The sequence below is a fragment of the Scyliorhinus canicula genome, chromosome 7, assembly GCF_902713615.1.
Source record: "Scyliorhinus canicula chromosome 7, sScyCan1.1, whole genome shotgun sequence".
Lineage (NCBI taxonomy): Eukaryota > Metazoa > Chordata > Chondrichthyes > Carcharhiniformes > Scyliorhinidae > Scyliorhinus > Scyliorhinus canicula.
In genome coordinates this window covers 187,880,178-187,906,878 of record NC_052152.1, presented here as the reverse complement: position 1 = coordinate 187,906,878, position 26,701 = coordinate 187,880,178, and the positions used below count along the sequence as shown (strand labels likewise).

At 47.2% G+C, this 26,701-nt stretch overlaps 1 protein-coding gene across 9 annotated transcripts in view; it reads left to right on the top strand.

Annotated features, from left to right (window-relative positions):
• Positions 1 to 26,701, top strand: part of slco4a1 (solute carrier organic anion transporter family, member 4A1) — a 210,971-nt gene that overhangs the window by 36,260 nt on the left and 148,010 nt on the right. For 5 of the 9 annotated variants that reach the window (XM_038803507.1, XM_038803505.1, XM_038803504.1 and 2 more), the window contains one exon: positions 21,500 to 21,606. The exons of 1 other annotated variant lie outside the window; for it this stretch is intronic. The gene's annotated coding sequence lies outside the window, so the exon portion shown is untranslated. Of the gene's footprint in view, positions 1 to 6,102; positions 6,217 to 21,499; positions 21,607 to 26,701 lie in introns of all 9 variants that reach the window. 3 more of the 9 variants (XM_038803500.1, XM_038803503.1, XM_038803499.1) reach the window with 1 other exon arrangement.

The following is a 26,701-nucleotide window of genomic DNA, read 5'->3' as shown; positions in this document are numbered from 1 at the left end:
AATTTTCAGACAGCTTGATTTTTAAAATACATTTAGAGTACCCAAATCATTTTTTCCAATTAAGGGGTGCTTTAGTGTGGCCAATCCATCTAGCCTGCATATCTTTGGGTTGTGGGGGCGAAACCCACACAAACACGGGGAGAATATGCAAACTCCACACGGACAGTGACCCGAGCCGGGATCGAACCTGCGACCTCGGCGCCGTGAGGCAGCAGTTCTAACCACACACCGTGCTGCCCGACAGCTTGCGTTGTACTCCTATTCTCATCTCCTGATGCCATTAAAAATCATTTAACACTCTGATGAGAAACATCAGGTACTGCTGGGAAGACACAATGCCAACACTGGGTAAACTGCAGATCCACTGACCCTTTAAAATAATTGCCTTAGCATGCTCCATCTCAAGTTTCACTTGTGCCCTTTTAATAGAAGGTTTATTCATTGGTATATGAGTATACAAGTTAAGAGCAAGAGTAGGCCGGTTTGCCCCTTGAGCCTGCTCTGTCATTCAATAGGATTATGTCTGATCTGGTTGTGGTCTCAAATCGACATTCCACCTACCCTCAATAACCTTTGACCCCTTGTTAGTCAAGAATCTTATCGATCTCTGTCTTAAAAATATTCAGTGAGGCACTGCCTCTGCCGCTCTTTTGGGGAGGGAGTTCCAAAGATTCACAACCCCCAAAGAAAAATAATTTCTTCTCATCGCCATCTTAAATGGGAGACCCCTAATTTTTAATCAGTGACCCCAACTTCTAGTCTCTCGCACAAGGGGAAATATCCTTCCAGTACTCACCCTGTCAAATCCCTGTGGAATCTCATATGCTTCAATAAGACCACCGTTCAATCTTCTAAACCAGTAGATACAGGTCCAACTTGTCCAAAGTTTCTCATAAGATAACCTCCCACTACACCCCCCCCCCCCCCCCACCCACAAGATATCAGTAGAGCGAAACCTTGCTTAAATACGGAGAACCAAACTGCACACAGTGTTCTAGATGTGGTCTCACCAATGCCTTGTACAACTGTAGCAAAACATCCCTACTTGCAATAAGCAACATTCCTTTGCCTCCTGAATCACTTGCTGTACTTGCATGTTAACCTTTCTGATTCATCTAACAGGACCTAACGACGGGATCCCTATTTCGCCAACGAGCGGGTCGGTTGCATTGCAAATAGTTTGTCACCCGGCACGGTTCTCGTTTTGGCCTCTCCCGTTATTCACCGGTCCCGTTGCACACTTGCTCGAGCGAAACAACCGCTACTGAATCGCACCTATAGTTCCAAATCAGGATGAGTGTGACTGGAGGGGAACTTGCCGGTGGCAGTTGTAGTAAGGACACGGGGATGTCCACACCGAGTAAAATAAAGAAACGTAGTTTTATTTACAACACGGTATAATACACTGCCCGGTAGATCCCTACTGGGCTCATTCTGGTTGGTGGCCTTCATGGCCGGCCTTTTGTACAAGGTTAATAGAGACCCCGTCCCTCGCTGGGGAACTCGTACTCCGCGAGGGTACGGGGAGATAATTATTTCCAACCTGTGCCGTCTATTACAGTGGTCTTTCACGGCATCCGCTGCCCTTCTCCTTCCAGGTGTACTCGGAAATATCTCCCTAAATGTTCACAACTACAGCTGTACATAATCTAATCTCCCAGTTCACTTTACCCAGCTCTGTCTTCATGCCCTCATGATTGCTCTCCTTTAAGTTTAAACACCACTGTTTAGTACACCCCCTCTGCCCCTTATACTCAGTGTGAGATTCATTCATATTATTTATGTTTACTACTACCTCGGGCCCTTTTGTTATAAAGTCATTAATTAATCCTGTCTCATTACACATTACCAGATCTAGTATACCCTGCGATCTGGTTGGTTCCACAACGTATTGATCTAAGAAACTATAAGAAAATACTCTATGAACCCATCATCCGAGCTGCCTTTGCGAATATGATTTGTCTAATCTATATGTAGATTTAAATCACCTATGATTATCACTGTACTTTTCTCACAAGCCCCCACTATTTCTTCCTGTCCACCCCATCCTACAGTGTGGTTACTTTTAGATGGCCGATAAACCACTCTCCAAAGCTGCTCCTCGTCTTTTTTTGTCATCTCTACCCAAACTGATTCTACATCTTGATCTCCAGAACTAAGGTCATCTCTCTGAGGTATCTCACTGTGACTACATCAATGTTTCGGAAATAGTTGACTCCAGCTGTTTTACTTGGAACTACAACCTCTTTACTATCGCAGTGTGTGTTGCCAACATCCAACGAGGGAAGTAGTGCTTTCCCTAATCTTATATTGAGCCTCACAACTTAGTGAATCAAGTGTTAACCAGCCTGCTCCATGAATTGTTGATACGCAAGCAATATCTAGCATTCCACAATTTAGAGTCTGTGACCAACACATTCAGCATGGAATTAAAACTCATTAGGAGGAGTATAATTTTTTTTTCCAGTTTCATTCCCACTTTCATCCTCTTCCTCAGAATTCTTTGTGTAATTTCGAGGACCTCTCTGTTTTGGGCACGAGACGTTGAATCGCACCTGAAGCGCCTGATAACCTTTCCTTGTGCATTCCTGCGATTCATTTGTTTATTATTGCTGTTCCAGCTCTGACTTCTACTTTCACAGTCCAAACTGCCTCTTAATTCTGCTTTGCTTTAATCCTTCCATGGTATTCTCACCGACATCCAGTATGTGGACAATTTTGAGACCTTGAGTGTTTGTGTCACTGAAAAATGGGCTATTTGTGTCATTAAAGGGCTGATGTCAATGATTAATTCCCCAGGAATGTTTTTCTTGGCTGAAGACATCTGATCCAGAAGGAACAGATCTCTCCAAGAACCAAACACTCGTAGAATGATGAGATAACCCGTAGGAGACATTTTAGTGTCATCCAACAATTAAAGCGGAAGTACTGACCCAGCAATGTCCACACGGATTTTAATCAATTCTTGATACAAGCTATTAAAGTCTATGATATATTCCTCCAAGGAATGATCATCTATTTTTCCAAAATCTATTGAAGTCCAACCGTGCCTCGAACATGCAACAAATGACCCTTCTTTTAAATTTCACCCAAGCCTACATTGCTATCCAACTGACATTAATAAGGGGATCAGGGGTTATAGAGAGGAGGCTGGAAAAGGGGGATGCGAAACTATCAACCTTGATTGAATGGCGGAGCAGACTTGATGGGCCGAATGGCCTAATTCTGCTCCGATGTCTTATGGTCTTATGACCGACATCCATCTCTGAAAATAGGGGATGAACCGATTCATCTCCCTGTGAGCCTTGTGAAGTTCAAGCTCCCCAGCTTTGGGGCAGGGATCCATCAGCGAGATATTGGACTTGGGAAGTAAAAGTCAGCCTGGGTAGGAGCCGTGTTGTTGTGCGCAATCCTGGCTGGGCTTGGAGTTGTGCTTGTACAGAGTTTACTTTGACAATAAACCTTTTTGTTGAACTCTTTACCGGACTCCTCTGTGACCAATAAAAACACCAAGAGCGTACGTTGTTTCCTCACTGCTAGGGACATAGTGTCTACTCAATTATTGCATTGGTTACTTGGGTCAGACTCTGAGGACCTCAGAGGATCATCATAACCTGACAATTTACCTTATTTTTCACAATGTCTGCTGGGATTGTATTTTTCTGTCAGCATTTCCTTCTTCATTTCCAGATTTTGTCGCAATCAAACTCTGCTATCATGTTTTGTTTCAGAAAAGCGGTTGGTGAAGGATAACGTTTCTGGCCATCTTTACGCACTCATTTATTTATTTGCACAGTTATATACTATAAGCATACACCTCCTAACCTAGCAACCGCAGTTTTAGCCTGTGTGCATTTCTTGTCTTTCAGTACACTTAGCTGTTTAATATTTACATGTACCATTCTGAGACAAAAACAGCAATGCAGCTGACTAAAACAGCAAAGTAGAAGGAGTGAGTTTGCTCTTTTCCATTTTCAGCCATTTTTCCTCTTGCTTCTTCTTGGTTGGAGGAGTACCAGAGCGTCTTTCGCCGGCTTTGTTTTGACACCTCGCCCGTTCCGAAATGAAATGGATAATGTGTGCAGCTTCAAGCCACGCCTAACATCAGGGATGCCTCAGGCCTCAGCATTCTAAAAACAAAGTAGAGAAACGTCTCCTTCATTTGACCAAACTGGTTCAAACTCGGTGGCGGGAATTGTGAAGAAAGAGTCGAGACACCAACCCTGCTCCTCTCTTCACGGATGCTGCCATGACTGCCGAAACTTTGATTTCCACGGCTCGAGCGAATCTCCAGTTAATGGCCACTGTTTGTGTACAATTAAACACCACTTATATGCAGTAAACATACTTATGTAGGTCAATAAAAGATGCACCTGTGTGTTGCTATCAATGTGTGCTTGTGCATGTATCAGCATGGGATTAGAAGTGAAACTGCATAGTTCAAAGCTTCAGGTCTGCAGCTGCAATATCTTTCAGCTAAAAATCTCTTAAATTTCAAATGAGCTGGAGGAGGCGAATGACTTAAAAGCATCCTCTCCCCTTGCATTGCCAATAACGCCTGATGAAATCATTATTTTAACAATTCCCAAAGCAACTGGATTAATAGAAAACCATATTTATCCCAATCACCCCTTGAGAGTTTATCTTGACAAAGCCGTATTAACATAAGACACACCTGATTGTTGCCTAAAGTAAACCACAAATTTGCAAGGTTGTAATCTTCCAATGCTGAGGAAGCTACCAATGACTGTATTTCTTCAGTGTCTATTCAGCTTGCATTTTATTGCTCTTTGCAGTTTAGTGCAAAAATTTCAATGATCAGTTTAGACCCATAATTTGGTGCTATTCTCACCTCGAAGAATTTTTAGGACACAATGGAGAATAATTCACCGTGCAGGAGAATTACAGAAGTGTTACTTCTGCCTTCGGCTCTTATGCACACGTATTTTCATTCTGCTGTGTTCCTGAAAATGTTTTGTAGTGTAATATTAAACGCGGTGTTAAATATTACTGAGCGTTACTCCCTGGCAACGGAAAGAAAATGCAATTTCTGAAAAACACAATTGCTGTGCAAAGCTCAAAATACCATTTGTGCATAATTGCAACACAATTTATTCCATTATGGCACAATTTTGCACCTATCAGCAAAGGTTCAATGAGTAGTGGCTGTGCTCTGTTAATCTTTGTTGTTAACCTATAAACAAGACTAAAGCTAGCTATAAGCTGCAAGACTCTGCTCACCATTAGTGCCCGCTGAACCGGCCTGGCTAACCACACATAGTTGGAAGCGCATGGCAGCAGATTTCAGTATTAAGAAAGTTAGACAGAACGATTATCCATGCAATGAAAGTCAGCTCCTTCCACAAAACCTGCCTCACTAGCATTTCGGGCCCAGTCCCATGTTGCAAAGATTGCCCCACAGACCAATTAAACAACAGCCTGACGCTGTTGCACTCTCACTCATATCTATAAATCAGCGTGTCAGATTTCACCATCACCACCCTTGGGTGTTGCCCGTCCCACTGACTAGGTAGACAAACCAGAGAAGCGGTGGGGAACAGTGAAATGTAGCAAAGAAGGTTAGATTTGACATTCCTTCACATTGATTGTGAGTCTCAGTAAGTCTTTTGACTTCATGTCTAACAAGGCCAAGGAATTCTCACATTGATCTCTACAACATTCTCTCCCCTTCAACTGGGATGAAGGCCTGGGACAAGCAATGGCACTGAATATTTAGTGAATATTTAGCAGCAGAAAAGTCCATATATGGAAATAGAAATATCCCAAATCTACTTAGATGTCAGAGTAAATCACACGTGTATAAATAAGTTAACTGATGTGGCCTAATGTAAAGAATGTATGTTTTTGAAAAGTAGAATATGTGCTCAATTGAAGAAGTAGACAAGAGAAGCCTTTACCTCCAAGCATAACACCTAGGTCAGAGGGAAATGCTTTACAAAAGCATTGAGGTTATTTTGCGGCACCCATCTGCTAAATGATATTCTCATTGTTGGCAGTGGTTAGAGTGTGTGTATGGATAATAGTTTGAATTTCGGCAATCTTGACTGTCACTTGACTTTCGATTGTTGACCCTGTAACCAGGTGGCGAAATCATCCCTACTTCCGTTGAGAAAATCTGCCAGCAGAGACACACATTGTGACCTAAATGCCTGGGCGAAACCAGCAAAGCTTCCAACCGAACCCAAGCTAAAACAGGTGATATGACTTTTTAACTGACAGATGAAATAGAATTTTGAGCAGTGCTATCTTCAAAAACCCCTTTGAGCTATTACATTAAGAAATCTAGCACGGTGTTTGAGTTAGGGCTAAATTCAGTACTTGAGCATTTTTTAAAAATCTATTTTTAAATTTCATGTTTGGACTAATATTGGAGAATAATACTTCACTAATTTCATACAGGATCTCATTTAATATTCTTGGATGCACCTTTTTGGATGGAGTGCTTTTTTCAATTTAAGAACAGCCCATTTGTCACTAATATTTTTTTACCGACCACTTCCCCTGGCTTTACTGGAACCTTGCACGTGGGGAAGTTTCTCTTGTTTCCGTACCTACTGACAGTGTGGATTCCTGATGGGTACAGACACCCTATGACCAGATACCAGGTGACCACGGGGCCCTCCGCGAATGTCTCTGACTCTGAGCTAAAGTCGGCGACTTGGGAGAGATCTGCGGTGCCTACCTGGGTACTTGCTCAGGAAATGTTAGACAGGTTAAAACCTAGTTTAACACCTGGGTAGCTTCACAATTGAAACCCCCAATCATCCCCCCCCCTTCCCCACCTCCTCCCCTCAGCAACAGGCCTACTTCCCGATCACCGGATTACACTCCTCCCCATCCTCCCCATCCTCCTCCCAATCCTACCTGACTACCGATCTGACCCAACCTGTTAATCCCCTTGACTTGACTATAAATCCCTGACCCCTAACCTGACTACCTCCCCGAACCGATTATCCTCCGATCACCCAACTATCCCCTGACCGGCCTGACTACCTTCTGACCACCTGACTACCTCCAATTCGACTCGACCCAACTACCTTCCTCAAGAACCCAACTACCCAATTACTACCTCACCCACCTACCGCCTCCCCCACATGCCACTCTACCTACCTCACCCACCAACCCTCAAACCAATTACCCACCTCCCTCACGGACTCATTCATCCATCCACTCACCCACCCACTGACATTCAAGCACTAACATTCAAACTGGATCTTTAATAGTACCAAATAGCAGCTAGTGTCATTAGATTTAGATATATTGTCACGTGTATCACGGTACAGTGAAAAGTATTGTTCTGCGTACAGTCCAGGCAAATCATTCCATACATGAAAAACATAGGACATGCGATAAATACACACTGTAAATACATGGACGACAACATCAGGTGAAGCATACGGAGTGTAGTGCTACAACAGTGGAGAGATCAGTTCAATCTATACGATGGCCATTTAGGAGTCTGGTAACAGCAGGGAAGAAGCAGTTTTTGAATTTGTTTGTGCGTGTTCTCAGACTTTTGTATCTCCTGCCCGATGGAAGATGTTGGAAGGGTAAATAAGTCGGGTGGGAGGGGTCTTTGAATAGGCTGCCCGCTTTCCCAAGGCAGCGGGAGGTGTGGATGAAGTCGATGGATGGGAGACGGGTTTGCGTGATGGACTGGGCTGTATTCACGACTCTCTGTAGTTTCTTATGGTCTTGAAAATGAAAATGAAATGAAAATCGCTTATTGTCACAAGTAGGCTTCAAATGAAGTTACTGTGAAAAGTCCCTAGTCACCACATTCTGTTGAATGTTCGGGGAGGCTGGTACAGGAATTGAACCGTGCTGCTGGCCTGCCTTGGTCTGCTTTAAAGGCCAGCTATTTCGCCCTGTGCTAAACCAGCCCTATATTGGCCGAGCAGTTGTCATACCAGGCTGTAATGCAGCCAAATAGGATGCTTTCTATGGTGCATCGGTAAAAATTTGTGAGAGTCAATGTGGACATGCTGAATTTCCTTATTTTCCTGAGGAAGTGTAGGCGCTGTTGTGCTTTCTTGGTTGTAGCATTGACGTGGGTGGACCAGCACACATTGTTGGTGATGTGTACACCTAGGAATTTGAGGATGTCAAATTCTCCACCTCGGCTCCATTGATGCAGACAAGGGGGTGTACGACACTTCGCTTCCTAAAGTCAATGACCTGCTCCTTAGTTTTGTTGACATTGAGGGAGAGGTTATTGTCGTTGCACTATGCCACCAGGTTCTCTATCTCCCTCCTGTACTCTGATTTATCGTTGTTTGAGATCCAACCCATTGTGGTTGTGTCATCAGCAAACTTGTAGATGGAGTTAGAGTTGAATTTTGCCACAAAGTCATATGTGCATAGAGAGTATAGTAAGGGACATTAAAAAGAGGTGTGTCCTGTCTTGCCTCGACTCTACTCCGTTCCGATGTAGCTCTCCTGGGGACGCTACATTGCGCATTTCTGTGAAAGCGGGGCTCGGAAGTTCCCAGTTGAAATGTGCAGTAGCGTCAAATGGGGGAAGTTTTGATTGCAGTGGCAATCTGACTATCATTGCAGCTGCTTTGAAGATCTGAGCCTTTGTGTTCAAAATTCACTGTCCAGCCTGTAGTATTTATGAGTATTTTGGTTAGCGACACAGGCAGTCAGAAAATTGTCTGTCTTTAACACAACATAATTAATGGCTTTAAGCCACTAATTAGGACATCCCAAATGAACAGGTTAAAGATTGCACTCTACCAAAATCTATCTATTGAAACCTAGCATCTCATTGAGGGCAACCACAGATTATACTGCATGTTGTTTGTACTTTAGTCAATAATTCAAAACATATTAGCAGTGAATGCGCTTTGACTGGTACTTTTTTAAGACTAATTTCAGAAATACATACCAGATCACAAGGCAGGCCAAACATTCTGCCCCAAATTTGCAATGGAAGCATTTTGCAATAAACTATTACTTACATTTTGCTTGATGCTGAATCTCAAATTGGCATCATACTAAACCCCCCAGTATCGGCGTTACTGTAAAGCATAAAGTTAATAACACCATTTTCCAGGTTACATAAGAAGCTATACATACAGTACAACTGATGTTGCTGTGAGATCACCTGATAAACTCCATGGGTGCGATTTAATAGCCGTATTGCGCTTAAGCGAGAGCGTGACGGGGCCATTAGATCGCGGGAGAGGCCAAAATCGAGAACCGCACCGGCCGCTACTCTGCAATCTAATCGGCCCGCTCCGTAGTGTGGCTAGAAACCAATAATCACCACTTAAACTCAATCTCCATACAACTAACGGGAGTGGCCCCCTATCTAACAACCTCCCAAGTAAGTGGTCACGTGGGCGCCGATTAGTATCCGTTTTAAAAATGTGAAGCTGATGGAAGGGGTGCTGTGGGGATCCGAGGAGGTGAGTAACCATCTTCACTCCCGGGCAATGAGCTCGGGGCACTGGGGTTGCTGATCTGGTGCCCGGAGAGGCTGGGGGGAGCCCCCAGGATGCCAGCCTCGGTCGGGGTGGGCCGCCATGGGGTGGGGAGGGGGTTGCCCATGACCTTAGTTGGGGGGGGGGGGTGATGAAGAGGTGGGTGTCTTAGTGCCCCTGGATACGCCATGCCACCCCCTGGATTGTGTGCTCCGATTTCTGGGGCAACGCCAGCCACATAAGTCACACGGAGGCCATGGCTGTGCGGCTGAAGGCTATTGCTGATAGGGAATTGGCAATTGTAGTTAAGTGAGCACTTCACACAACCAAAAGTGGATGGGCGAAGTCCCACTGCTGTCGTGCCGGTCCCAGAGGTGGCAATCAAACCACCTACCTTACTGGCGGGACCAGGCGGTGCGGGCGGGCTCCGGGGTCCTGGGGGTGGGGGAGGGGGATGGGCGCGGGGCGATCTGGCCCCGGAGGGTGTCCCCACGGTGGCCTGGCCCGCGATCGGGGCCCACCAATCGGCGGGCGGGTCTGTGCCGTGGGGGCACTCTTTTCCTTCCGCATTCGCCATAATCTTCACGATGGCGGACGCTGAAGTGACCCTCCCCTGCGCATGCGTGGGGATGATGTCAGCAGCCGCTGATGCTCCAGCACATGCGCGGACTTCCACCGGCCGGCGAAGTCCCTTTGGCCCTGGCTGGCGTGACGCCAAAGGTCTTTCCCGCAGGCCGGCGGGGCGCCAACCACTCTGGTGCAGGCCTGGCCCCTCAAGGTCAGGCGTGGCCCCTGAAGGTGCGGAGAAATCCGCATCTTTGGGGTGGCCCGACACCTGAGTAGTTCATGCCACTCCATCCCGCCGGGACCCCCCGCCCAACCGGGTAGGGGAGAATCCCGGCCAAAGTTCAGGAAGCTCACCTCTTTGAAAGAGCTGCATTGTGTTTCTTGTAAGACATTTTGGGAGGTTGTTGAACAACACTGATATCTCATCAGCAGTGAAGCGATAAAGACATTTTATGATGATTTGTACTCAGCTGCAATTAAGGAATGAATGGCATTGCGTAGTTATCCAGGCAATGATTTTTGACAAGGGACTTCTGGTGTCAAGGTATAATCAACACTGTGACATTATCGGTACTTCCCAGTGCTACTTTCTGTGTGAAGCAAGGGCTGGGTAAAGTTCTTTGAGGAGGTAACAAGAAATTTAGACAAAGGAGAACCAGTGGACGTGATTTATTTAGATTTCCAGAAGGCCTTTGACAAGGTGCATGGGAGACTGTTAAATAAAGCCCATGGTGTTAAGGGTAAGATCCTGGCATGGATAGAGGATTGGCTGATTGGTAGAATGATGTGGAGATGCCGGCGTTGGACTGGGGTGAGCACAGTAAGAAGTCTTACAACACCAGGTTAAAGTCCATTCACCTGAGGAAGGAGCAGTGCTCCGAAAGCTAGTGTTTGAAACAAACTTGTTGGACTTTAACCTGGTGTTGTAAGACTTCTTACTGTGACTAGGAGAAGGCAGAGAGTGGGAATAAAAGGGTCTTTTTCAGGATGGTAGCCGGTGACTAGTGATGTGCCTCAGGGGTCTGTGCTGGGACCACAACTTTTCACAATATACATTAACGATCTGGAAGAAGGAACTGAAGGCACTGTTGCTAAGTTTGCAGATGATACAAAGATTGTAGAGGGAAAGGTAGTATTGAGGAAGCAAGGGGGCTGCAGAAGGATTTGGACAGGCTAGGAGAGTGGGCAATGAAGTAGCAAATGAAATACAATGTGGAAAAGTTTGAGGTTCTGCACTTTGGAAGGAGGAATTTAGGTATAGACTATTTTCTAAATGGGGAAATGCTTAGGAAATCAGAAGCACAAAGGGACTTGGGAGTCCTTGTTCACAATTCTCTTAAGGTTAATGTGCAGATTCAGTCGGCAGTTAAGAAGGCAAGTGCAATGTTAGCATTCATGTCAAGAGGGAATACAAGACCAGGGATGTACTTCTAAGGCGGTATACGGCTCTGGTCAGACCCCATTTGGAGTATTGTGAGCAGTTTTGGGCCCTGTACCTAAGGAAGGATGTGCTGGCCTTGGAAAAGGTCCAGAGGAGGTTCACGATAATCATCCCTGGAATGAAGAACTTGTCGTATGAGGAACGGTTGAGGACTCTGGGTCTCGTTGGAGTTTAGAAGGACGGGGGGGATCTTATTGAAACTTAAAGGATACTGCGAGGCCTGGATAGAGTGGATGCGGAGAGGATGTTTCCACTTGCAGGAAAAACTAGAACCAGAGGACACAATCTCCGACTAAAGGGATGATCCTTTAAAACTGAGATGAGGAGGAATTTTCAGCCAGGGCTGGTGAATCTGTGGAACTCTTTACCGCAGAAGGCTGTGGAGGCCAAATCATTGAGTGTCTTTAAGACAGAGTTAGATCGGTTCTTGATTAATAAGGGGATCAGGGGTTATGGGGAGAAGGCAGGAGAATGGGGATGAGAAAATATCCGCCATGATTGAATGGCGGAGCAGACTCGATGGGCCGAGTGGCCTAATTCTGCTCCTATGTCTTATGGTCTTATGGGTATGTTCCATCCCTTAAAGGATATCACCATTGTTTCCGCAACATTGAACTCCCAACTGACAGGAGCTTCCTCAGATAAAACCTCTTGATTCTTCGAAAAACCATGAGCAACTAGATTCCATTGTGTTTTCTTTCCTGCTCGTGAAATCACAATTAGGTAATTGTTTTCATTCTGTAGCCGCTGGCCGAGTTTTTATGTTACCTCGCACAGAATACAGGAAGTTGCAAGAGTTATTAAATAGTGGTTGGATGGATTTTTGAGAAGCTGCCATTTGCAGGATCAGATCATTCTATGAAAGCTTTCTGGACGTCACTCCATTGTTTTATATTGAATAACAATGCTTCTTCATGAAGCAATTAATGCACATTTTTCAACCATTACTCACCAGATTTAGCTGCAGTGCACACGCATTGCCTTTGGCAGATCGATTGTGACAGATGTGCGAATGGCTTTCATACAAGAGCCTTTTCCGACTCTGTTCCTAATTTTGTGTTACTCTCTTTAAGTTCTTTAAGCATTTGGGGTACATGGGAAGAAGAGGCATAAATTACCTAGCTGTTCGTGTTTTTATTCTTGGAACAATATGCATCTTCTACCCCATGAACATAGAACATAGAGTGCAGAAGGAGGCCATTCGGTCCATCGAGTCTGCACCAACCCACATTAAGCCCTCACTTCCACCCTATCCCCGTAACCCAATTACCCCTCCTAACCTTTTTTGGACACTAAGGGCAATTTAGCATGGCCAATCCACCTAACCTGCACATCTTTGGACTGTGGGAGGAAACCGGAGCACCCGGAGGAAACACACGCAGACATGGGGAGAACATGCAGACTCCTCACAGACAGTGCCCCAGCGGGGAATCGAACCTGGGACCTTGGCGCTGTGAAGCCACAGTGCTATCCACTTGTGCTACTGTGCTGCCTTCAATGGTATCAATAATTGATGCATGCAGGGTAGTGCAGATTCTGTGGAACTTTGCTTTGGAGGATAATTTGGAGGTGTGTGTGAATATTAACTGACACAAGGCTCTATGGGCTTGGATGGAAATAACCAAGGTAGTTCTGGGGGTGGAAGGCCACATGTATTTGAATAGCAAGAAAAGTTTGTAATCTGGTCAGTAAATAACATGGGCGTGATTCAACTCAATGGGAACAAAGTCCCACAGCAATTGCGTTTAGCCATGTGTTTCCCAGCACTCGAAGCGCTGAGAAACACAAGGGTCTACTCGCATTAAATAAGAGGCCTCAACGGAGAACGCACCGACTGAGGTCGCACATAATCTTGTTTTCTACACCGAGGAGCTCTGCTCGTCGGAACTCCTCAGTATAGCAAGAGGTCTATTTTTAAATGGCTTCCCGGTCTTCGAGGCCCCTGACGCGACCACTGAGCCCCACCACACTGTGGGAGGGTTCCCGCCTCCTCTCCTGCACCATGCAGGGCACCACCAGCCCAATCACAGGTGTACAGAAAATGCCAACCTGGCACCTTGGCAGTACCCCTGCCAACTAGCAGTGCCAACTAGGCACTTTGCCAGGAAGACCCACCCAGGGTGCCTAGGTGGCAGCAGCAGTGCCAGGGTACCACCCTGCCTCCGGTCACCTGGGAGACCCCCACAAATACCATTCCATCTGGTCTCCATTTGTGGGGTCCAGTGCTGAACGGCGCTCGTCCGAGGTCTCCAAGGCAAAGGAAATAGATCCCAATGCCTTGGTTACCTCAGGGAACTGCATATTAGAGTGAGACTAGCTGCTCTGATATGCAGATTTGCTAAAACGTGATGCCGTCCACAATGTGCCGGATTTACATCGCAACATCTCGCAAGATCGCGTTAGATCTCGCGAAGCATGGCAACCCGGGTAGATTTCCGGAGCGGGGCGTCCGGCTTTTATCAACAAAGCTGCTTTTCAGGTGCAGCGTGGCCGCTGGATTGCGTCCATTGAATGTAATTTATTAGAATCATAGAATGGTTACAGGACATAAGGAGGCCATTCAGCCTGTCATAGCTGTACTGACATTGAAGAAGCAATTCAATGAGTGTCACTTCCCTCTAATTTCCCTGTTATCTTGCAAGTTTTTATTTTGTTTTTGGGTAATTCTCATTTGAAAACCTAAATTGATCCTATCTCCACCACACTGTTGGGCAGTGCATTCCTGACCCTAAATGCTGACTGTGTGATGAAGTTTTTCCTCATTTGCTAATTACTTAAATTCTGTGTACTCTGGTTCTCGATCCTTTCACAAATGGGGGTAGTTTCTGTGCAGGCCTCTCATGATTTTGAAGTCAAATTTCCTCTCCGCCTTCTCTTCCCAAGGGGAACAGTCCCAACTTCTCCACTCTATGTACAGAACTGAAGTTCCTCATTCCAAGAAGCACTCTCGTGAACCCTTTCTGCACTCTTTCTGATGGTTTCACATCCTTCCTCACATGTCGTGCCCAGGACTGAACGCCACATTCCGGCGTACACGGAGGGAGAATTAAGAATGTCCAGTTCACCTAACAAGCACGTCTTTCAGGACTTGTGGGAATAAACCGAAGGACCCGGAGGAAATCCACGCAGACACGGGGAGAACATGCAGACTCCCCATAGACAGTGACCCAAGTGGGAATCGAACCCGGGACCCTGGCATTTTGAGGCAACAATGTTAACCACTGTGCTATCGTGCCACCCATATAATAATAATCGCTTATTGTCACAAGTAGGCTTCAATTAAGTTACTGTGAAAAGCCCCTAGTCGCCACATTCCGGCACCTGTTCGGGGAGGCCGGTACGGGAATTGAACCCGTGCTGCTGGCCTTGTTCAGCTATTTAGCCCGCTGTGCTAAACCAGGTTGCATATCTCTGCATCCTCCCTACCAAACTGAATCACTGAATCACTTCACACTTCTCTGTATTCAATTTCATCTGCCTTTTGTCTGTCCATTCCACCAACCTGTCTGTTATTTTGAAGTTCTACACCATCCTCCTCATGGTTCACAATATTGAGAAGTTTCATACCATCTTTGAATTTTGAAATTATGCCCTGTGCACTAGGGCCTAGGCCATTAATATATGTCAGGAAGAGGAGGGTTCCTTACACCGATCCCTGCTGGGGAACTCATCTACAAACTTTACCCCAGTCCAAAGAAACAACTGTTCACCACTCGTCTTTGTTTGCTTTCACCCCGCCAGTTTCATATCCATGTTGTTACTGTCCCTTTCAGTCCATGTGCTCACAAGGCTGTTGTGCTGCACTTTAGGAAGCCCCCGTACACCAGCAGCATTACCCTGGTCAACTCTGTTGTGTCTTCAAAAAAATCTCTGGGCAAGTTAGTTCACCACGATTTTCTCTGAACTATCCATACAGGCCTTCCTTAAGTAACCCACATTTGTCCAAGCGACTATTAAGTTTGTTTCGAATTCTTTCTTCCAAAAGCTCCTTCGCCACCAATATTAAACTGAGTTTCACTGAGATGAGTATGGTGGATGACTTTGTGCACTTCTTTGAGATTGAGGCTGACGATAGGTGAGGTGCTGTTGATGAGATTTTGCATCCGATAAATGCATTATGTGTATGTTTGCGGCGGAGGGAGTGGATGATAGGACCATTTGCCGAATCAGGCAAATTGTTTTGTCCCGGATGCTGCTCAGTTTTCCCATGTTGCCGCTGGATCCATCCAGGAGTGCAGAGAATACGCCATCACATCTGTCGTGTGTACAACATTGAGGATTCAGGAGTTGAGTCACCCATTACAGGGTGAGCCCCTGATTATTTTGTTGGCGTTGGTTGCATTGATTGAGTAAGCATGTTGTATTGCAGCAGTGGGTTGACCACTTCCGCAGAACAACAGCAGACATCAGTAGCCACCTCCTGGATGGCTCATGAGTAGTGTCACAGACAAACAGTTTTAACATCAACGTAACAAGCAGAAGTAGGTGTTAGAGAGTAGTGAAAACAAAACAAATGCTGGAAATACTCAGCTGGTCAGGCAGCATCTGTGGAGAAACACCCATTTCATGTCAAGATGACCTTTCAGCAGAACTGAAAGACAGAAAGATAGGGGACAGGGTGGAGCTATGAGATGAAGTACGGCTCTCTCGGGGCAGCACGGTGGCACAGTGGTTAGCATTTCTGTCTCACGGTGCCAAGGTCTCAGGTTCGATCCCGGCTCTGGGTCACTGTCTGTGTAGAGTTTGCACATTCTCCCCTTGTCTGCGTGCGTTTCTCCCCCACAACCCAAAGATGTGCAGGATAGGTGGATTGGCCACGCTGAGTTGCCCCTGAATTGGAAAAAATGAATTGGGTACTCTAAATTGTTTTTTTAAAATAAGTAGGGCGCTCTTTCCTAGGGTCGGGGCAGACTTAATGGGCCAAATGGCCACCATCTGCACTGTAGGGATTCTATGATTCTCTGAAATGTAAGAGTTTATAAGGCAGTGGAATGGGGATAGTGGGCACCTCACCTGGAAACAATCTTTGTTTCTTTATTATACTCATTCCCACACTCTTTGGCATTGCATCATGAAACCAGTTGTTATTTAATCTACCCTGCCCTGCACCCTATCACAGACCTTCCCCATTGTTATTCCTACCCTCATCCCCTTCCACTGGCTTTAAAAACTCTTACCGTGCTACTTTTCTTCAGTTGTAACAACGGGCAGGATTCTCTGACCCCCCGCGCCGGAATCGCGCCCAGCGCGGGGGCAGAGAATAGCTGTTCATGCAAGAAATCCGCGATTCTCCACGGACCCGCCAGTTCCACGTGCGTCGTCGATGCGCCGCCGGTCAGGGGCCGTTGAAACAGGCCCCCATGGCGATTCTCTGTGGTCGACTGGCCGAACTCCTGCCGACGTGGTTTACATGTGGTACCATCCGACGGGAGCTGGGACCTGCGGCCGCGGTGGCGGTCCAGATGGGGGGGCGGGGGAGTATCTGACTCCGGGGGGGGGACCCTCCGCAGTGGCCAGGCCCGCAATCGGGAGCCACCGATTGACGGGCCATCGCAATCTGGGAGGCACCTACCTTCCTCCACGCGAGCCCGCTTTGTGGCTCCGTCATGTCAGCGGCGCCCGCGCCGAGTTGGACTGCCGTGCGCGGCCGTGCAGTCTGGCTAGCAGAGCCCCACTGACAGCCAGAGCTGTGGGACGCACGCCGGGGCTCTGCTAGCCCCCTGGAAAACGGAGAATCACCCTGGACCTTTGAGGAAAAAGACCGGAGTGATTCTCGCCCGTTTTCCGGCGGGAGTGGGGACTTAGTCCCCAGAAGGGAGAATCCCACCCAACATCCTGACCTGAAACGTTACCTGTTTCTCTCCACAGGTCCAGATTGACCTGCAGTTTTTGCATAATTTTTTTAAAATTGTGCCGTCGTAGGTTAGTGCAAAGATTTTGAGCGATGCCAACTTTCTCCCGGATGTGTTCTCGATTCCATTCAAATTTGAGATCCGCCCGGCTCTCACGGATTAGCTTATTGTTGTGTGCCTAAAAATACCCAGGTTCTTTATTTTGCCAACACACTTAAATACAGGGTAATTGTTACAAAAACCTCCACTTAAATAAAAAGATCCATGGCCAGAGATTTACACTATTCGGCCGAGTGTGCGCCCGACCCGGGAGTGCTTAAGATCTCAATGTTATTTCCACACGCGCGATTTCGAGTTTGGCGGGCATGTGCGCAAAGCAGATGCAGGCCCACCAACAATGGAAGGGTTAATTAAGGCCATTAAAAGTCCAATTTGCAGGAATTTTGCGCTGCCTGTGGTGAGCTCTTCATGCGGGCAAAACGAGTGAACGTTCGTTACGTGTTTTGCTTTTCTCCACCCAAGGGTGGGACAAAAGGCCTCACAGAGCAGCACCAGTTTCTCTCTGATAGATTCCGTAGCTGAGTGAGCTTAGAGTTTAGCTTAGGGGCGGCACAGTGGCACAGTGGTTAGAGCTGCTGCCTCACGGCGCCGAGGACCCAGGTTCGAAACCGGACCCGGGTCACTGACCGTGTGGAGTTTGCACATTCTCCCTGTGTCTGTGTGGGTCTCACCCCCACAATTCAAAGATGAATGGCCTCCCTCTGCACTATGTTCTATGTATCTATGTATGTATGAAACCATTGTCAATTGTTGTAAAAGCCCTTTAGGGAAGAAAATCTGCTATCCTCAGGCCTACATGCAACTCCAGACCCTCAGTAATTTGTTTGACTCTTAAATGCCCTCTGAATTGGCATTCAGGGCAATTAGGGATAGGTGACAAATGCTGGCCCAGCCAGGGATGCACATATTGATGCACGATCAATTACACAAAGACGAGAGTTGGATGCAATCGAGGCTTTATTACACTAAGATGTATGGCCTCCGACAGCAGCTGGCAAAATGGCTGCTGTACAGGGAGCACACATATTTATACTCTGCCTACTGGGCGGAGCCAGCAGGCAGGGAACTACCCCCGTACCATAAAGCACCTACATCGACATCCTCTATATACAATATATACGCCAGTGGTGACTACCACACATATCCCTTGAACAAATAAAAAAAAGTCTGATTGCCTTATAGAGGGCTGGAAAATGGCCTCAGTGTGGGATATGCTCATCTATGATAGCATCTGTGAAGAGAGAAACAGAGGTCAGTGACGTTTCATCAGAACTGGTGCAAACCATGGACCTGAAGCGCTGACTTAGTTTCTCTCTCCAGATATGCTGCCCGGCCTGCCACGTATTTCCAGCATTTTCCATTTATATTTCAGATTTCAAGCACCTGCAACACTTTGCTTTCCAATTCTAAACTCCATGCAGTGCATTTGTAAATGTGGTTAGTATCAATTCAAAATGAGAAAATATTTTTCACTTCATGTAAAGTGTAATTTTTCTGTTAACAAAGCCCTGTTTAGTGCGTAGAAACAGCAGGTCATTGCAGATGAATTGGTTGGTGCTAATTTTACTGCAAGGTTTTGCCACTTTTTAACTTGGAAGTGAAACCAGGAGCCATGTGCCAATGGAATAAGTCACTGATTGTTCAAAATATTCTCATTTATACATGGGATTGTTGTTTGTAGTGCTTGTGAGGTTCAAGCTATTTGGATATTTCCGTCTGGATATCGCACAGGGTCAGGTTCAAAGAAATAAAGCTGGTGTAAAGTGTATCATACTGAAACCTGAACTTCGAATGGGCTTCATAAATGTAGGCACAGAGTACAAAAGCCAAGGCGTCGGATTCTCTGCTGTCGGGATTCTCCGTCGCGTGGCAGCCCGGGGTTTCCCGATGGCGTGGCGCTGCCCACAATAGGAAACCCCATTGGCCGGCTGGCGAGACGGACAATTCCGGGGGCGCGTCGCACCAGAAATGTGTGGCGGAACAGGGAATCCCGCCCAAGATGTTTTTGCGAAACGTTTGACCCCACTATGAATTTGCTTTCCAATTCTGAAGGATGCAAGGAGGAGGCTTAAAGGGGGTGAGGGTGGAATGAGGGGGGCCAGAAACAAAAGAAGCACCGGTGCCCATTATTTCTCTCCTGTCCGTGTCTCAGAGACGAGCAATCCGTCTATCCCAGCTTTAAACATATTCCATGACAGAGCATCCACAATCTTTGGGGTAGAGAATTGCAAAGCTGCATGACCCTTCAGTGACGATGTTTCTCCTCTGTCCGAGCTTGAGGCTGTTGTAGATTCCTGAGCTGGGAAAACAATCTCTCAGTGTCCATCCAACCAAGCCCCCTTGGAAGTATAAACTTTAGCAATTAAGGTTCCATTGTTTCAAACTAGATGGCATATTTGGAGGGGTCATGGAAGTTCGATACCCAAGTGGTCTGCTTTACCTCTGGACTCAAGTAGGCACAGTACCTTATTCTCAGCATTATTCCGAACAATTTCATTCAAATGAGAAGAGGAAAAATAAATTGTTTTTATGCATGGAGACTCATTCAAAGATGATAAAGTTGATTTGGTAACTTGATAATGTTACACATCTTGCTACTTAGGATTAAAGCACATAGAGAAACTATAAATAAATCTTGCTGTTTTCTGCTTGGAAAGTGGCAGTTCTTACGAATGCCCAGTGCTTCTTTTATTTTTCACTTGAGAACATGGGCAACTAAATTGAACTTTTCCTTCTATTGAGCCTGTCAGCACGCAACTTTACTCCCAGTTACATTCATGGATTTTAAAATAGCGAGGGCAGAATCTGAAGAAGCTGGTACTCGTATCAGCATGGGTTCTATTTACAGCTCAGCATGATCTTGGTCTTGCCAGAATCCACATGCGTACTTTTCATCAGCGACCATAATCACGAATAGGGAAACGAGTTGTGGAAAGCTAAGATTGATTGTAATGCCTCCACAACTGCCTTGAAGATCTGCTCATTCAGCATGGTGTTATTTTGAACCTGGGATATTGGTCTGCATGCCTCCATACTTCATCACTCAGCATTCACATTTGTTCACTGAACCATCAGGGTGTTAGCTTAAAAAAGATTTCCAGTAATGGTTAAATTGCAGAGTTTACTCCATAACTGCTCTTCTGTGAGCAATATTGAGATCTAAGACAGAGGTCTAGATTTGCGAGCAGTCTGTCAACTTGAAGTAATATGGGTTTCAGGTTTTCCATTCGCTGCCAAAACTTGAAACCGATCTTGAAAGTGAGCTGCCACTGGTGTGTCCACCTTCCCCCATTACCCCCGCCTGTGCACACAGCCATTATAAAAACCCAATCAAATCAGTCTGTTTCTGCAACATCAGTCTCACATCCGGATTGTAAGTTGCAAATTAACCGTTGTTTACAGAGTCATTTGCAGTCTTTGGTTTGCAGTCTGCTCCTTCCAATTTTCCATTTAGTCCTGCTCTGTTCGGAGTCTGGCGTCTATATCGACTGAATGATTAATAATTGGGGAGAACATGAGAGTTCAAGATTGTCACATTTAGAGATTTGTTCCAATGTTATTACCTTGTGGTAGCGGAGGCAGTCCAGCTATGCAGTATGAGTTAGAACATGTGTTCACTGGCACCTCGGGATGAGCAAATTTTGATGCTGAGTAATCTTGCAACAGCTATTTCCGATAACACTTATTTGAAATGAATCAGATAAGATAGAGTTTGGGGCTGGGATGGTGGGGTCCTGGACGAGATGGAGGCTTTTCTTGTCTTTACAGATCTGTTTGTTGCTAGCGGGTAGGGGAGAGGGGGGTGAGGGGAGGGGGACGCGGGGGTTTAGGGAAGAAAAAGGCAAAAAGTGTCAAATTAGGGGGATTTTATTTTGTTACTGAATGGTTGTTCGCACGTTGTTATGTGTGCCCTGAGTTGAATTTGAACATTGTTTTGCAATGAAATGAATCAGAAGCAATTCCATTGCAGATTAGGTACTTTATCAAAGCTATTGATGGGCCTATCCGATAACATACTGGTTAACTTAAGATTTCAAGTGGTTATACGGTAAAAGTCATAGATGTCGGATCAAATATATTTTAAATTAAGAATTAATGTAACTACAAAAACCCTGTGTGATCTTTTTTAGGTACAATAATGGTGTTTTCAGAACTTGGCAAATGGAAAAACAAACCTCAAGTCACTAGTTTCAAAACATCTCTTGCGTTACCTGGAAGTATTGGCAAGGCATAGCAAGTATGAAACCTTTTTTTCTCTCACCCCAAATATTTAGAACGTGGTGAGTAAAATAAGCAGTTCACAAATTGGGTGTAACATATACATCTCTGTTCAGCAAATTTGACTGCTCTAGATGATGTCATTACTCTTGGCATGATTGTTTAAAATTGAGTTTATTTTATTTTTCTGATTTCCATAATTTAAAATAATGTTACTCAGGAAAACCTAACTTTTCCTAAATCTAGTATATTTTATAAATATTAACTATTTTATTTTCCAGTTGTAATCATTCCCGCCCTGGCATGTTGGCATCCTAATTAGTTAACCACATTTTCCACTGGGGAAATAACTTTATTATTTCCTTTCACACATATTTGTTTTGCTTTAAAGAGCACTTGGCTTGACAACAGCAACTTCCATTTACATAACAAAAACAGAAAATGCTGGACAATCTAAGCAGGTCTGACAGCATAGAACCATAGAAAAGTTACAGTACAGAAGGAGGCCATTCAGCCCACCTTGTCCATGCCAGCCCGAGGATACCCAGGTTCCCTTTCTAATCCCACCTTCCTGCACCCGGTCTATAGCCCTGTAGCGTATAGCATTTACGGTGCAGATCCAGGTACTTTTTAAAAGAGTTCAGGGGCGAAATTCTCCGACCCCCAGCAGGGTCGGAGAATCGCCTGGGGCCGCCGAAAATCCCGCCCCCGCCGCGACAGAGATTCTCCGCCACCCGGGAAGTGGTGGTGGCGGGAATCTCGCCACTCTGATCGGAGAGGCCCCTGCGGTAATTCTCCGGCCCGGATGGGCCGAAGTCCCGCCGCTGGAAGACCTCTCCCGCCACCGACGTTTGAACCACCTCTGGAACGGCGGGATCAGCAGCGCGAGCGGGCCCCGGGGTCCTGGAGGGGGCGGGGGGGGCGATCGAACCCTGGGGGGTGCCCCCACGGTGGCCTGGCCCGCGATCGGGGCCCCCCGCTCAGACTCCGGGCCAGTGCCCTGGGTGCACTATTTCTCCTCCGCGGCCGCCACGGCCTTCGCCATGGCGGAAGCGGAAGAGAACCCCACATCGCGCATGCGCCGACCGGCGAAAGCCTTTCGGCCAGCCCCGCTCCCGGGGGCGCCGGTTTTTGCGCCAGTCTTCTGGTGCAAACTGCTCCGGCGCGGGGCTGGCCCCCAAAGGTGAGGTTTGGGGAGGCCTGACCCCTGATTGGTTGGCGCTACTCCCCTACGCCGGCACCCTCCGTCATGCCGGGTAGGGGAGAATGCCGCCCCAGGTCTTTGTCTCCACTTCCAACTCAGGTCGCTAATTCCAAACTCCCACTACCCTCCAGATAAAAAAGTTCTTCCTCATGTCCCCTTTACACCTTCTGCCTCCTATCTTGAATCAAGGTCCCCTGGTTCTATAATACTCCACCAAGGTAAATACTGCCCACTCTTATCTTTTCCCCTCATGATTTTGCACACCTCAATTAAGTCACCCCTCAGCTTTCCATGTCCAAGGAAAATAACCCCAACCTATCCAATCTGTGCAGAGAGAACGGAGCTTTGGGTTTTGAGTCTGGGTGACTTAAAGAGATGCTGTCAGGCCAGCATTTTCATTTTTTGTTTCAGATTCCAGTATCGCCAGCAATTTGCTTTCATCCGCTTGAAATTTTATTATGCCGTTGAGGGTAGTGCAAATGGACATCAGGGCAAAGAGGGAGCTTTTTACTGAGGTGATCAGAAGTTTGGTCAAAGACGTGAGTTTCGAGCAGAATCTGTCAGGGGAGAGAGGCAGTTGGAGGGGTAGAGGACTTTGAGGAAGAAAATCCGGAGTGTGGGAACTAGGTGACAAAAGCAGTTGTGGAACCTGGGAATTGTTAGTGAGAGAGTATGGCTATGAATATGATTGGGGTGGTGGGAGGGGTGGAATATTTCTGATGAAGGAAGAAGTTTCACTCAAGTAGCACCAGTGGGACTAATTAATTAACTTTTGGAAAAAGAATGGGCGCGATTCTCCGCAAATGCGGCGAGTCGTAAAGGCTGCCGTGAAACTGGCCGTGTTTCACGGCAGCCTCCGCGCCCCCTCCCGGGACCCGATTCTCCCCCCCGGGCGGGGCTAGCAGCGCGGCCCCGTGAAGCACGGCATCGCGGGCTTAGCGACCGTCGCTAAGCCCGCGCACCAAGCGTCACGGCGGCTGACGCGCACGATGACATCAGCCGCGCATGCGCGGGTTGGACGGCTCCAACCCGCGCATGCGCGGATGACGTCATCACGCATATGCGTCAAACCCGTGCATGCGCGGGCCGTCATGCCCCTCAACCGCCCCGCGGACTGATCCTGCGGGGCGGCGGAGGAAAAAATAGTGCGCGGGTATCGGACCCGCTGCCCGCGATCGGTGCCCACCAATCGCAGGCCCATGCCACCCTTGGCACGGCCGCACCACGGCCGTGCCAATCGGTGCCATGGTTGTCCGGGACGGCACTTTGGGGCCGTTGTCACGAACGGTGAGAGCAGGTGTGTTTGCGTTCGTGAAAACGGGCGTAAAGGCCTGGGAACTCGGCCCATCGGCCTGGGGAGAATCGCTGTTCGCCGTAAAAAACGGCGAGCAGCAATTCGTGTCGTGGGGCAGCCGTGGGGGGGGGGGTGGAGAATAGCGGGAGGGTGGGAAAAATATTGGGAAGGCCCTCCCGCTATTCTCCGACCCGTCGTGGGCAGCGGAGAATAAATAACTTTTTGTTATCACACAGGGTGGAATCATTTACATTTCCCCCACAAATCTTTGCTGCCATACTTACAATTTTCTTTGCTTTCAATGTTCTGATAAACTGTGGTCACAGGTGAGACTTTTCAAAAACTCAGTTTGTTTTTACCAATTCTGTCATTTTACACCATTGAAATTATGGACGGGATTCTCTAAGCCCGGGGCCGGGCCGGAGTATCCCCGCGACGGGGGTGAATCGCGCCACGACGCCGGTACGCGATTCTCCACAGAGCAGAGAATCAGCACCATTGGCGCCAGCGTGGTTGGCACGGCGCCGGTCGGGGGCCACTCTATACGGCTGGCCCGCCGATTCTCGGCCCGGGATGGGCAGATCGGCCGTCGTGAAAACGGCGAGTTGCACCGGCGCCATCCACACCTGCTCTCAGCCGGCGGGAACTCGGCGTGGAAGGGTCAGGGGTGGCTTGTGGGGGTAGGGGTCCGATGTGGCCCGCGATCGGGGCCCACCAATCAGCGGGCCGGCCTTTCTGGCTGGGGGCCTTGTTTCTTCCGCGCCGGCCCCTATAGTCCTGCGCCATATTACGTCGGGGCCGGCGCATTGAAGGAAGGCATGTGCACGTTGGTACCGGTGCCACTGCGCATGCGCGGATCCCGCGACGCCCAGTTCACGCTACGATCAGCAGCTGGAGCGTCGTGAACTGCTCCAGTGACATGCTGGCCCCTTTTGCAGGCCAGAATTATTCGTGGGGTCGGCCCATTCACTCGTCGTAAAACGCGATGCCGTTTACGATGGCGTGGACCCTCTGCCGCGGGATTAGAGAATCCCGCCCTATATTTTAGTAATGATAATAATAATGTTTATTGTAAGTAGGCTTACATTAACACTGCAATGAAGTTACTGTGAAAAGCCCCCAGTCGCCACATTCCGCCGCCTGTTCAAAATGGCAGATGGAATTTAACCCTGATAAGTGCGAGGTGATTCATTTTGGTAGAAAAAATTTGAATGCGGATTACAGGGTCAACGGCAGGGTTCTGAGGAATGTGGAGGAACAGAGAGATCTTGGGGTTCATGTCCACAGATCTCTGAAGATTGCCACTCAAGTGGATAGAGCCATGAAGAAGGCTTGTAGTGTGTTAGCATTTATTCACAGGGGGCTTGAGTTTAAGAGCCACGGGGTTATGCTGCAACTATACATGACCCTGGTGAGACCACATTTGGAGTATTGTGTGAAGTTCTGGTCACCTCATTATAGGAAGGATGTGGAAGCATTGGAAAGGGTTCAAAGGAGATTTACCAGGATGCTGCCTGGTTTGCAGGATAAGTCATATGAGGAAAGGTTGAGAGAGCTAGGGCTTTTCTCTTTGGAGTGGAGGAGGATGAGAGGCAATTTAATAGAGGTTTATAAGATGATGAGGGGGATAGATGGAGTGGACGTTCAGAGATATTTAGAATTTAGAACAGTACAGCACAGAACAGGCCCGTCGGCCCTCAATGTTGTGCCGAGCCATGATCACCCTACTCAAACCCACGTATCCAAACCCAACAACCCCCCCCTTAACCTTACTTTTTATTAGGACACTACGGGCAATTTAGCATGGCCAATCCACCTAACCCGCACATCTTTGGACTGTGGGAGGAAACCGGAGCACCCGGAGGAAACCCACGCACACAGGGGGAGGACGTGCAGACTCCACACAGACAGTGACCCAGCCGGGAATCGAACCTGGGACCCTGGAGCTGTGAAGCATTTATGTTCAGAGATTATTTCCTCGGGTGGATGTAGCTGTTACAAGGGGGCATAACTAGAAGATTCAGGGTGGGAGATATAGGAGGGATGTCCGAGGTAGGTTCTTTACTCAGAGAGTGGCCAGGGTGTGGAATGGACTGCCTGCTGTGATAGTGGAGTCGGACACTTCAGGAACTTTCAAGCAATTATTGGATAGGCACATGGAGCACACCAGAATGACAGGGAGTGGGATAGCTTGATCTTGGTTTTGGATAATGCTCGGCACAACATCGAGGGCTGAAGGGCCTGCTCTGTGCTGTACTGTTCTATGTTCTATGTTCGGGTACAGGGAGGGAGAATTCAGAATGTCAAAATTACCTAACAGCACATCTTTCGGGACTTGTGGGAGGAAACCGGAGCACACCCAGAGGAAACCCACGTAGATACGGGGAGAATGTGCAGACTCCACACAGACAGTGTCCCAAGCTGGGAATCGAACCTGGGACCCTAATGCTGTGAGCCACAGTGCTACTGTGCTGCCCTGTCATGGTTTTATAACACTGATTTAATCAATGAAACAGACAAGACAGTTTTAAATGATACGTAGTTCTAGTATTTATATTTCCATCTGTCAGAGCTATTGCATCTTTTAAACATCCTAAAATACTTCAGGTACAGTAA